At 45.2% G+C, this 12288-nt stretch overlaps 1 protein-coding gene across 1 annotated transcript in view; it reads left to right on the plus strand.

The window, feature by feature from the left end:
- Positions 1-458: 458 nt before the first annotated feature.
- Erc2 (ELKS/RAB6-interacting/CAST family member 2) overlaps positions 459-12288 on the plus strand; it is an 898378-nt gene continuing 886548 nt past the window's right edge. The window contains 1 exon segment of the mRNA XM_060390770.1: positions 459-554. The gene's annotated coding sequence lies outside the window, so the exon portion shown is untranslated.

The raw sequence follows: 12288 nt of genomic DNA on the forward strand, positions 1-12288 counted from the left end.
TTCTCCATCTCCTAATTATACAAGGGGTTCTTACAAGGAGGCACCTTTTTACAAAAAATATTATTAATACTGTCCGAGCCTTTGAAAGATCATTTTTAGGACAGTGAAGAATAAGGGCTCCTTTGGTGTGTGATAATAAAATAGTACCCGTAAACTCTCCCCTGTTCGGCCGTACATAATTTATTTTGCAGTTAGGGGTCTTTCTCCTCCTCGCCAGAGGGAGGGTCCGTTCTGTTAGTAGAAGATCGATTTTAGGCGGCTACCTGCCTTTGCTGGATGAAAGAGAATTTACTCCTGGAGCGGTGAATTGTCAGCTCTCTCCGTGACTGACAGCCACACCTGCCACTTATGTGGGCAGAACGGGACGGGTGGAACGCTAAGAGCCAATCAATGCTCGGGAGAGGAGGGCTGCTTCCACTTGTCATGGTTAGTTTCCTGGTTGGCTCTTTAAATCAGTGGTTTTACTTAACCGTTGGTTTCCACCAGGTAGGAGCTCCAGCTGCGAGAAGCAGAGAAGCGGGAAGCAAACTCCTCGAAAATGGGCTTAGCAGCAAGTATGCCCGACCCGTGTTCTGTCTTCCTTGTCTGCCACTAGCAATAGCTGTGGATTCTGAGGTCTTTGACTTAAATATGAAAGAGTCTGTGTGAAGAGCGAAGCGGGCATGGCTGCTGGGGTGGCTTGTTGGGATCACCAACCTTTCCCCCAGAATTACAGTCTTCCTTGGAAGAGATGCATTTACGGTTGAGCTCTCTGAGAGAAGGGTGTGGCACTCTGTCTCCTGTGGTCACTCTACTCTTGTCCTTGTGAACTCACACTGTTTCTGAGTATGTAGTTTGGCTCTTAAATCAGATTTGGTGTGTTTATAAGGTGTGTTTTAAGTAGGGAAGTGTGCCTTACTAGTTTCATACAAATAGAAAGGATTCTTTTGGATTTGACACTCTAGCTCTATTCATAGAGGTGAGCACTGCCTGCTTCTCCTTTGCAGGGTGTCGTTTAGGATGGAGGTGATGGTGAGTAGAGGGTTTTTCCTTCACATGTCAGGCATCTTGTTGGTGCTTCTGAACTCTAATAAAAGCCCTTGACAGTTTTGGGGGAAGGAGGTCTGTATGGCTTGTGAGACTTCTTTGGATGGATAAATCGGGGATGAAGGACCAGGTCTTAACTTTGTGCCAGTGAAAAGCTGATTTTCAGCACCTTTCTCTTTGAATTCATTAGAAAAGCATGAGTGCTATGGATTTCAGCTTTGAATGAGCAAATTGTGAGCTGAATGTAATGGTTAGGGCAGAGAAGCCAGTGTGTCAAGAGGTACTGTTACTCTTGCTGCCACTGTGATTGTGTGCGCACATTCCTTACCTTATTCTAAACTTAGCAGAGCCCACGGGAAGTAGGTGCTGCGATCTCCCCTAAATTATGGTTGTGGAGATGGAAAGGTATTAGTATATACTATACCTTAATGGTAGGTACTTTTGTTTGACCCAGAGCCCGTGACCTTGCCATGGCCTTGAATTCAGATTTTGGTTGTGTGCTCTGTACAAGTCCAGTGTGAAATGTGGACTCCCCAGCATACCCAGAGGCCACCTATGAAGAGTGCCTGTGATGTTAACGGTCCTTGTGCCTGCCTGCCTGCCTGCCTATTCATCCAAAGGCTCCTGCTTCTGCTAGTGGACAAACTTAACAACTTTGTGTAGGCTGTGTTTCTAGAAGGGTGTGGCACTCTGTCTCCTGTGGTCACTCTACTCTTGTCCTTGTGAACTCACACTGTTTCTGAGTATATAGTTTGGCTCTTAAATCAGATTTGGTGTGTTTATAAGGTGTGTTTTAAGTAGGGAAGTGTGCCTTACAGAGCATTTCTGGCCAATTAATTAGTTCTACACTTAATCACGATTGAAGAGAAGGCAAAGCAAAAATTCATGCTCTTGTATTTTTCTTGATACTTCATATTTCCAATTTAAGTGTGTTTTGGTTGAGTAAATGCTCTTAACACCAGTCAGTTGGTATCCTGCACTCTAAGACTTTCATTTTTCTCTCACTTGCAAGAAAATCCCTGTTCACTAGTGATTAAATAGACGTAGATTTTGAATTATTCTTCTGAAATAGTGTGGCTCTATTTTTTTTTATTATGCTGTAAAAAGCCAGAGACACCAGTTCTGGTGTTGTGGAGGATGAGTAAGGTGAGTGGTGCTCTCCACAGGTCCAGCCGGGGGGACAGTCTGTGCCTCCGGTTAGCGCGAGTTTGCAATCTTTGTTTCACCTGCTATACTAGAACATCGGTTGGCTTTTCAAAGGCAGTCAACCTGTTACCATTGCCATCACACGGGGTACCTCTTGCTAGCTACTAGTTCAGTCTCAGCAATATTTATACAGCTCCTTGGTGGCTTACTTCAAGTTTGTTTATTTTATAAGATAGTGGAGCAAATGGAAAGCAGAAAAGCACCAACACTAATAATGTGAGTCTTGCAAGTTTATAACAGTTGGTTCTGAGATAGAAATCATTGGCTGCAGCCAACGAGTCTTCAGTCTATTCTCTTTTAGATGAAGACAAGGGACAAAAGTAAATGAACAGATAAGAAATGCCCACATACACCAAATGATAAAATGATACCGCTCAATATAGCAGCATAACAGAATTTCCTGGTCTATAGCAACAGGTGCTCATCTTCACACTCTCTGGTCTTCAGGCGAATGCAGGTTCAGCTTCTGGGAGCATCCTGACTTTGGTAGCTGTGGTACCAAAGCTGTGGTAGGTTGAGTGCTAGCATGTTCATGTGTGTTTTGGGACCTAGCCAGAAGGGGTAGCAGCTACCTGTGGCCTGCCCTTTTTACGGCAGATGCAGTCAAGCATCCAGACAAACCACGAAAGGAACTGTCGCTTCCACTGACACCCTTTCTTGGAAATGGGAGGTTGCCTGGGAAAGTCCAACCTCAGTAATAAACCTTGCTTGTGGTAGGGGAAGGAAGGCTCATGAACTACCATCTATACTTCCATGTGAGTTCAAAATATGGTGTAATTAGAGAACTTTGCAATTATTACTTCTTTTTGTGTGTGTGATTTTCAGATAGGGTCTCACCGTGTAGCTCTGGCTGTCTTAGAACAGAGACCTGCCATGCTCTGCCTCCCAAGTGCTGGGATCGAAGGCGCCACCATGCCCAGCAACAATTAGCACTTATTTCTATATTTTTTCTTTTCACTCTTCTTCTTTTGGTGTGTTTGTGTGTGGTCTATGAATGTGTGCTCATGAGTGCATACGCAGAAGCCAGAGGAGAATGTTGGGTGTCATATACCATTATTCCCGTAAGAGAGAGATTTCACACCGTCCCCTCTCACCATATCGTGTGCTGGGGGCAAAGGCACATAAACATTCCCAGCTTTTACCTGGGTGCTTGGGACTGAACTCTGGCCCTCCTGCTATGTGTTCTCACCCACTGAGCCATCTCCCTAGCCCCTCTCTTCATGCTTGGATAATGGAATATTTATGACCTCTTCTTCATCTCTCTCTCTCTCTCTCTCTCTCTCTCTCACACACACACACACACACATTATTTAAGCTTTGCATTTTGGAATATTCCGTATTTGACTCAAGAAGGCTGATGGTCATACCAGGTGTGTGTATATGTGTGCAGCTTTAATTACGAGGTACTGTTCTTGTTTTAGAACCTGATAGTATTTTGTGACATAAAATGTTAATGCAGTGGTGTGGGGGACCCAGCATTTTGGAACTCCCTGTTAGGAGTAGGTGGTGGAGGAAGAATTCTTGGATAAAATGCCATTTTTTTTTCTCAGATTTGCAGGGAGATAGTTGGAGCTACAGCAAGAGCAGTGTATGTTTGTGGTGTTTTGAATGAGAATGTCCTTTCCATAGGCTTGTATATTCAAATTCTTGGCTCGCAGCTGGTGAAACTGTCTGGGAAGGACTGCAGGTGTGGCCTTGTTGGAGGAGCTGTGTCACTGAGTGGGGCATGTAGAGGCTTCAAAAGCTCCACACCACTTCCATTTAGCTTTCCCTGTGGCTCCAACCTGTGGATCAGGATGTAACCTCTCGGTCTAGTACCATGCCTGACTGCCTGCTGACATGCTCCCCACCATGATGGTCATGGACTCGAACCCTCTAGAACCAGGAGCCTCCAAATTAAATGCTTTCTTTTATGAGCTGCCTCGCTTGTAATGTTTTGTCACAGCAATAGAAAAATAGCTAAGACAGCTTTGTAGGAATGTGAAGGACATACGTGGATATAACCAAACTATTCCTTTTAGCCAGAAACCAAATAAGGTGAGCAACAGCAAAAACTCTATTAGCAGTAGTTTTTATAGCCTAACCTTTTCTTTTTTTTTGAGAGACAGCCTTATTATTTAGCCCGGACTGGCCTGGAACCTGGCAGTTCTCCTTCGGCTTCCTAAGTGCCAGGACTATAGGTGTGTGCCAGCACATCTGGCTATAGTATAATTTTTATCAAGTAACTATGTGCTAGACACTGCATAGAACTCACCAAAAAGCAGCTGGTTTAATATGAGAGTAGGCCTGGCTGGTTCCCGACACGATCATCTCCACTCACCCTCTTGACCAAAGGAACCCCAATTTTAACATAAGAATATCCCCGTTTCACCCTCCCAGATGCCCTTTTGTCATAGAGAAGACATGAGACAGAGGTCTGGTAGAGATGGAAGTAGAAATTATTGGGTAGAGGTTTTCCAGAAAGATTAAAGAAGAGGGCACACTTGGCTGGTACACTCCAATAACTTTTGATAACTCGTTCTTTTAAAAAAATATAATTAATTAATTAATTAATTAACTTTACATCCCAATCTTAGCCCCCTCCATCCTCTTCTCCTGGTCTCACCCTTCCTCCTTCCTTCCCCCTCCCCTATTCCCCAGAAAAGAGGAGCACCCCCATCATCAAGTCACATCAGGACTCAGTGAGTCCTCTTCCCCCATGGCCTGGTGAGGCGGTCCCACCAGGGGGAAGTGATCAAAAAGCAGGCAACTGAGTCCATGCCAGAGACAGCCCCTGCCCTTCTTATTAGGGGACCCACATGAAGCCTGTCCATTGGCTCCATCTGTGTAGGGAGCCTAGGTCCAGTCCATGAATGGCCCTTGGTTGGTGCTTCAGTCCTTGCAAACACCTCTGGGACCCAGTTAGTTGGCTCTGTTGGTCTTCTCGTGAAGCTCCTGTCACCTCCAGGTCCTTCTAACCTTCTCCCCACTTTTCCACAAGACATCTGATGCTTCATCCAATGATTGGCAGTGAGTCTCAGCGTCTGTTTCGATCTGCTCCTGGTGGAGCCTCTCAGGGAACAGCTATGCTAGGCTCTTATCTGTGTGACACCTCGTTCTTGCTGCTGGGAAAATAGGCATAATATCTGGCTAGGTAGAGCTAACTATAACAATGAAGATAAGACTGTGTCTTCATCACAGCAGAGCTGAGGTGTGTTAGTCCTGTGTTTAAGTTTTAGCTCAGCAAAACAAAAAGAAACAGAACTAATAACAGAGCTGGAGCCTGGAAGGCCCTTAGCCTTGCTGACCTTTCTCCTTTGTAGTACCAGCTGACCCTGTCTTTCATTACTATGCTTTCTTTTGAGACAGGGTCTCATGTTGTCCAGGCTGGCCTTGAACTCTTGATAACCTGTCTTTATCTCCCAAGTGCTGAGTGCCACCAAACCTGCCTCCTGTGGTTCTTACTGAGTGAAGCACAAGAACTGCATTATCTGCAGCCAAACATAATCCTCTTTGATGAGTATTTTCCTGAGAGTTCCTCAAGGCAGACACTATCGTACTTATTTTGCAGGTGGCAGCACTAAGGCTGGGGCGTTAAAGAACATGGTCAAGATCATAGAACTAGTAAGTAGAGGGGTTGGAATTCAAAACAATACTTTGACTTTTAGGCTTATCATCCTGTCTTCAGCTGGCCAAGATAAAGAACCATAGCAGAAATAATATTGGAAAAGTATGTTCAACTAAGCTTGAGATGGCAGCTTAGTTCCAGATTGAAGACGTGGAGTTTGATTTCATGGGTTAGAGACTGGAGGTTGGGAGTCAAGGATTGGGTGTGTGGCATTCCGTGTTAGTGTGACTGAGGGCAGAGGGGAAGCTGGGAATTAAGTGGACCTCAGGAATGTGAGGTAAGAATGTGATTGGGTGACTGTAAGTCAGTTTCCTGTTAGCCTGTAATCTTCTGAGAACAAAGCAAAAGCTCCCTGAAGGTTAGTATTAGCTTCTATTGATGGCCTCACATTGGGCAGGAAGTAAGGAATGAGTAATGTAGAGAATTGCTAATGGGATGTGAATCATTATTCAGAGATGTAGCGTGGAGGTTTCTGCTCATTGTCAGAACCATTTGTGGGGCTCTTGATGACCTTGTCTGGTGTGATTTTGGTCTTGTTCTGGCTTCACTGTGTTAAAGAGCAAAGGTGGAAGGTGCTGTATTGGTGCTTCAGAGCCTGTCAGTGGACTTCTTTGTGGCTGTTACCTGTTAGCCGTTCCAGAGCTTTCATGGGAGGGCGATTGTGTCTTTTTAGGTCTTAGTCTCTGCTGCTGCTCTCCTTTGAAGACCTGTACAAGAATTTGTTTTATGCTAGAGATTCCAATGTTCTTCAGTCCCATAAGTTTTCTTAATTCTTAAGTAAAATTTAGCTGGCTCCCAATGAGGAATTTATAGGAAAAAAAAGTAGAATTTCTCAGGTTTATGTGTCCTGTGGCGTCTTTATGTGGAATTAGGGCTCTGAAGTGATAACAGCATAGTCCCCCAGGATCAAGGTGTGTGCCTCTGGTAGCTGTTGAGTTGTTTTATTAATGTACTCACTAATGCGACATGTTATATTAAAAGCTTCTTGTATGGCGGCAGCTGCAGTGTGGACCATTAGTGAGAAATGACTTGTGTCTTTTTTTATTTTTTAGTTTTTGCTTTTTTTCTGTTGGCTGTTCTGGAACTCACTCAGTAGACTAGGCTGGCCTCAAGTTCATAGAGATCCACCTGCCTCTGCCTCCCACACGCTGGGATTAAAGGCGTGTGCCACCACATGACTTGGGTCACTTTTGTGGTAGGACATCACATGTGCAGGGCGAGGCTATTCAGAACTACCTTCCATGGTGTGATGATCACAGAATCGAGGGGCCTCCTTGAGACTAAAATGGACAAAGCTTCTACTCAGCTGTGGTTGGCCGTGTGCTTGAAAGGAGAAACAACCCTCAGTTGTTTAGGCCATGAAGATTTTGTGACTAGTTATTTGTGCAGCATTTCTTAGCTCATCCCTGCTAGTCCATGATCTCTTAGCTCATTTGCTGAACTTTAACTTACTCTTTTGTGTCATCTCTGCGTAAGCCTGATGTTGGCCAGCTTGTAATTAGGAGAGTAATGGGCATGCATTCACATTAGCTGTCCGTGTACGTTATAATACAAACAAGGTCATCTGAGTTGGAAGACTTCTGCTCAGTAGCGTTTGTCTTCATGTTTGCAAAAAGGCTGAAGATGCTTGTTTGTGGCCCTTGTCTTTAGGAAAAGATGCTGGTGCCCTGTCACCTGTCTAGGCTGTGGAATCTCTGTGGCCTGGAATTGATCACAGATATCAGTCACCACACCACGGCTCCTACTAACCAAGCAGGGGTTTACCGGCTTGTGGATTAGCTGTGGAGCATCTTCCTTGTGATTGGCACTGGTTCACAGAGGTGAGCCTCAGAATTCCTCCTGGTGTGAGTCGTGGGTGAGTTTGTTGAGTGAAAGGCATTGGGTTTTGAGCATTTCCCATGTTACGTGCTTTCTGTCGCTCATTTTATATTGCTGTTAATGTTAGGGACACTATCCCCACGGTATAGCAAAGGCAACCGAGACTCCGAGGATTTGTTAAGCTCCATGAAGGGAGAAACATTTGCTTTTTGGCTGTATTCTGCAGGACCCAGGGGAAGTTTTCCACACTGTAGTTCTTCATTAACTATTTCTTAGGTGAACTGAAGGGACAGTAGAGCTCACACAGCCAGATTCAGACCCACGTCCACCTGACCCTCAAACTGCTTAATTATTACTGGGCACAGTGGGAGCAGTGACTGTCCCCACAATTGCAAAAGAAGCAATTACTAAGGACCACAGCATCAACGTCAAAACAGCAGGAGGGGCTGGGCTGTCACTGAGACAGGTCGGAGGTTTGTGTATGATTTCTCCTCTGCCCCAGCGGGGGAAGGCCAAAGCCACCACCTCACAGGCTTACTGAGATATGATGGGCCCCTTCTCCTGGGCTGGCTCAGTTTCTTCCCAAGTTGAATTCCCTTAGCACTTCCCAGCTTGATTTTCAGGATTGTGACCTTGCTGTCTTGAACATCCCTTCTCCCTCTGCATTTCTGAGATCTGTTGCTTCCAAGTTCTGTTCCTCTGCTCTTGAACTTGCATTGCCTTTGCCAGGGAGAGTTCATCTTGGTCAGAGCCCAGGAAATCTCTACTTGCTGGCACCTCATGGGCACTCAACAAAATTAAAAAGCGGGAGAGAGGAAGGGGGTGAAAGAGAGGAAGGCAGCCAGCCCTTTCAGGAAAGAAGTGATCATCCTTTTCCTGGAAGTCAACAATGAGATTACAGCCCCAGCACATGAATGTAGGTTAAAAAGCTGTCTCTCAGGTGCACTTGGAGATGGACAAACAGTGACAGTACTCACAGATACCTCACAATGGCAGTGCAGTTCATTGAACTCTTCCCTTCCCGTTCTTCCTGTAGGTGTGTTTGTGTGCACGTGCATGCATGCTTGTGTGCACATGCATTTGCATGTATGTAGGCACACATTTGTGTGGGTGCACGTGTGTATGCTTGCATATGGAAGCCAGAGGTTGCTGTCAGGGATCATTCTCCACTGTTCTACCTTATCCATTGAAGCAGGGTTAAACCCAGAGCTTGCTGATATGGCTAAGTCTTGCTAGCCACCTTTCTCTGAGGCTCCCCTTCTGAGGCCAGAGTCACAGCCAGGAAGCAATGACTACCTGGCATTTGTGTGGGTTTCTGGGCTTACGAATGTCAGTCTTCACTCTTATGTGACAAGCTCTTTAACTGGAGCCATTTCTCCAGGACTTGTTGAACGTGTGTGTGTGTGTGTGTGTGTGTGTGTGTGTGTGCATGTGTAACATTATCTCTCTTCTTGTCTTCCTGTTTTCTACCCTTACACAGTTTTGAGTATGAATGAGCTGTAGGCAGCAAAGTGTATTCCCCTCAAATGCTTGAGGAGCAAACTATTAATTCAAGGTAACTTCTTAGTGCGTCAGAAGACAAGAGCTTGAATGGGAATTGAGCAGTTTGACTGTTGTGTAAGAATACGCTCATATCCTTATGCAAACTATGAGAGACATTTCTGCTAAAATGGCATGGCTAATTATAGCAAGAAAGAGCAGAGTTTCATAAGAAACTAAACCTTGCTGTGCTCTGCAGCTCTTAGCTTTTATGCAGTGAAGCTTATGGTATGGCTGCCGCCAGGCTGGGAGTCCATCCTCTGTGCACCCGCACTGATGGAAGGTTCTTTGGGGTCCTGCAGCTGCTCTGAGGGGGGAACCTATTCTCTGAAGGTGCAGATCAGGGCAGCTCTGTGAGATGTGTGGGCGGCCTGGACCCACAGCTCCTGGTCATCTTCTCAGTGGCCCAGGCAGACAGCACACTGCCATCATGATGGTGTTCTTTGCCTGGCTGAAGGCAGGCTTGCCATGTTACTTCCCGCCAGTCATGTCCAGCTAACTGTCACGACCGTGAAGTTCAAGGGGCAGTAACCACCTGAAGCAGAGCTGTTGACTTTTCTTTACATTTGCCTCTCAGGGGATGGTTTCTGATGATGTGTGTTTTCCTCCCCTCCAGGCTATAAAGCTCCCTCCTACCGCTTCTTTTTTTCCCAATCTGGTACATCCTCCTGCTTGTTTCTGAGCCTCTCCTTCAGGGAATAGGAGGTTGGGTAGTGAGTGGGATGAGGGCTTCGCATTCTTGTGTGCTCTCTGAGGACAAGTCCTCTTTGATGCTGGGTGAACACAAAGGCAACTGGGTCTCAGTGGCTGCTCATCCTTCTTGGGGACATGGAGCAGTTAGCAGGGGCTGACACACAAGGGGAATTCTTTTGCCATTTTTGTTAAGGATGAAAAAAGAACTGTTATTTTTATATATAGGCTTTTAATACACCGATGACCCACCTTGAATCCACAACATGAATAGTTGCCTGGAATATCTTCAGAGCAGATTCTTTCAGCCACAGAAATGAAACACTGGCCTGAGGTCCAGAGACCTGAGTTCCCTCTGTGTGTTTGCCACTAATCTCCTTATTTGGGCCCTCTGTTTGGGCCATCATGTAGGCCAATTTATTTCATGTGTATCATGTAAAACACACACACACACACACACTCACACACACTCATATACACATATTTGTTGATGCATGCAGACTTTCAATTAGTTAACTGTCATTTGTCTGCAGTGTTAACCTCGGGAGCAAGACCAACACGTGTGCTCTTATGATATTTTATTAATAGGAATCAAACCATTATATTATGTAGTTGCCATAATTCTATTACTTACCTCACAACCGGTCTCACCTGGGCTTGAGGAGGACAGTAACCAGAACAGGTAATTTTGGGGCTTGAGTGTTAGAGTGTCTAGTGTTAGCAGAGAGAATTGAGGAGCCAATAGCAACAGGTTCTCTTCTAGAGAGCAACTAGCCTGCCACAGAGGACTTCACAGGATGGAGAAGGATGGAGGAAGGGTTCCTGAAGAAGGTGACACTCCAGGTGTCATGGAGGACAAGTGACAGACACACTGGAGTAGAGAGAACTTGGATGTTGGTGGAATAACTGTCAGATGAACAGTATGGGTCTAGGCCCAAAGATGAGAAAATGGGAGATTTGGGGCTTGGAGAGGCGAACACGGGTGGGCCTGTACAGCCAATGTTTTGGCCGAGGGTGTGGTGTGGTGAGAGTGGCCTGAGAGGATGACTGGGCACAAGGACCCTGCGAGCTCTGAAGAAGCTACAGTAGAGCCTCATTCCAAGGATCTCGGACTGACACAGACTCCAGGTTTTGTTTTTTTCTCAGTAGGGTTGGACCCAGAACCCTGCACTTGAGGGGGTGATTTGGGGATTGGTTTGGGTTAAGGAGCCTCAACCTGGGAGATAGGGTGGCAGGATGACCTGGAGAACTATGGGAAGGTTGGCTCTGGCCTTAGAAATCCCTGGGACTTCATTGACTAGACGCATTATGTAGCCTTGATAAGGGTGAAAGACCATGTTTTCAGGTGAGGATGCTCCTGACCAGAGACCTGTGGAGGAACCCACGCCACCTGGAGGCTTTGAGAATCTCTCTAAATGTCATCAAGGACCAAAGTCTTTTCAGTGAGATTTAAATAGAGAATAAAAACGTGGATCTTGCTTTAAAAACACAAAGGTCAGTGTTTTCAGTAAGTGGACAGACTCAAACTGATCATTAGAATAATAAGAGGAAAATCTGAATGATTTGTACCATATAGCCTCAGACAGTGGAGTGAGAAAGTTCACAAATGGAAATGGTCTAGTTATTTGCTGAATTGCCTACAACTGGGAGTTAGAGATGAGAGCATTGTTGTATATTGTATGTGTCCTTCCTGCCTTTAACACTGATAAACTACCTTTCACATGTTGCTCCGAACTTCCATGCCTCCATTTAGCAACCAGTGTTTTGAGCTACTGTGTGACAACTTTATCTGCTGAAAGCGCTTGCATTTCAGGAGAGTCACCCACAGTATTTGAATAATCACTTGACTATTTCATGAATGTTGCCTATTTTATAGAGGTAAATGGAAAAATGTAGGCAGCAATAAAGAGGAGAAGGGTGACCCTCAGAATGCCACTGAGCAAAGACAGAGCCATCAGATTTTCACAGAGGTAAGGTGTGTAGTCACGTGCTCCAGTTTTGTCAGCTATACCTACTTGTATGGAATAAGAAAAGGTTAAAAGTCTTACCGCGTATGAAATGTCAGGAAAAAAAGCAATGAGTGTTATGCTGAAGAGCAAATGTAAATAGAGGCTTCTTGCTTTTAAGCATGAACATTTAGTCTGCATTTGTCTCAGTTTTTAGAAAAATGCATATGCAGAAATGTATTTTCTAGGAGATGGGGATGTGTTTCAGTCATTTGAGTATTTGTTAGCGTGTGTAAGGATCTGCTTTTGATGCTGAGCACTGCATAAACCAGGCATGGTAGTGAATGCCTGTCATCCCAGCCATCAGGAGCAGAGGCTCAAGGTTATCCTCACTACACATTGAGTTCAAGGCCAGCTAGAGATAGATGAGACTGTTTCTGGACATTAGATTATTCA

The sequence above is a fragment of the Meriones unguiculatus genome, chromosome 9, assembly GCF_030254825.1.
Source record: "Meriones unguiculatus strain TT.TT164.6M chromosome 9, Bangor_MerUng_6.1, whole genome shotgun sequence".
In the NCBI taxonomy this organism is placed as follows: domain Eukaryota; kingdom Metazoa; phylum Chordata; class Mammalia; order Rodentia; family Muridae; genus Meriones; species Meriones unguiculatus.